A 1,315-nucleotide genomic window follows, 5' to 3' on the forward strand; every position below is an offset into this window, starting at 1 on the left:
CATTACGCACCAATACAGCGTTCATTAACATATGCGCGTGCGCGCGCGCACACACACAATAAAATGATGCAAACCTCAGCAAATATAAGGAACAATTTCATAAATTCATATAAAAAAAAAAAAAAAATTTAATTCGAGTACTTACGTAGAATACAAACCATGCTGAAATAACGTTATTTAGAAACATTAACCAGGGGAGGGGGGGATCGTTTTTTAAACTATTTTGTAAAAGATACCGTGAAACTTGAAAATCCTTAAGAAAAAAAAAAGGTCCGTATTCTGCATAACTAATTACATACAATCGTTTTGTTACGCATTCAGTATTTATTTTTTTTTCAATATAATATTGTTCATGCAACTTTATATCTATAAAAGTGAACGTGTCGTTGTGTCTGTACATTTCCCTACGCAATAACTCAATTTTTAGTCTACAGACTCGAAATTTGATATACAGGGTACTGAGATTTGGGAAAATCGATGTGATCGGGTTTCGGCCAGAAATTTACCTGTTAAAGGGTCAAAGTTCAACGATTTGACCTTTGAGATCTCTACCAAACTCCAATATGGGGTATGAACACTTGAAATTTTAGATATAGGTTCCTTGGACATGGATCTAATAACTTGATTTGAGTCCAAAACAATAAATGTTAAGGGTCATAATAGGCGTCAAAGTTAAAAAAAAATTGACCTCTGCGGTCTCTTGCTAATTACTCAGGCAATTTCTAGTCTAAATGTTTGAAATTTTACATAAAGGGTATTTAGAGATAGGGCAAGCTTTTTCATCAGTTTGGGTCGAAAATTTTTAGTTACCAATATATAAATGTATGTATGTATGTCTGTTTGCATGTCTGCCTAAAACTTTCAATTGAGGCGATGGATTTTACCAAGATCAGTATCGTTTTAAAGTCCGACCTTTCATACGACAAATATCGAAAAATTGGCTGAAAACATTAATATTTTCCCCTTCAACTGGGCACTTTTCTACAGAGGGGGAGGTCACTTTTTTCGCCGATATTTTTCAAAGTTATCCTCTCCTTTAGATTGTCTAGCCTTAATTTTAAAAAATTAAGCTTCCGGTTTGGCGGTGATCGTAACAGCATAAACGTTACGTTTTCCCCCGTTCTTTTCCTCCTTTGCGGTACGGGTTCGAGCCTGCCTTCCTACTACCACCTTTTTTTTTTTGCTCAAAATACACATTCAAACACCCGGGCAACGCCGAGATGAAATGCCAATATATATATATATATATATAATCTCAAAGCAATAGTAAAAAATCTACCCCATAAAATAAGTGTAAACTGATAATTTATACAGT

Source organism: Euprymna scolopes, chromosome 37 (genome assembly GCF_053919585.1).
Source record: "Euprymna scolopes isolate OS-2025 chromosome 37, ASM5391958v1, whole genome shotgun sequence".
NCBI lineage: Eukaryota > Metazoa > Mollusca > Cephalopoda > Sepiida > Sepiolidae > Euprymna > Euprymna scolopes.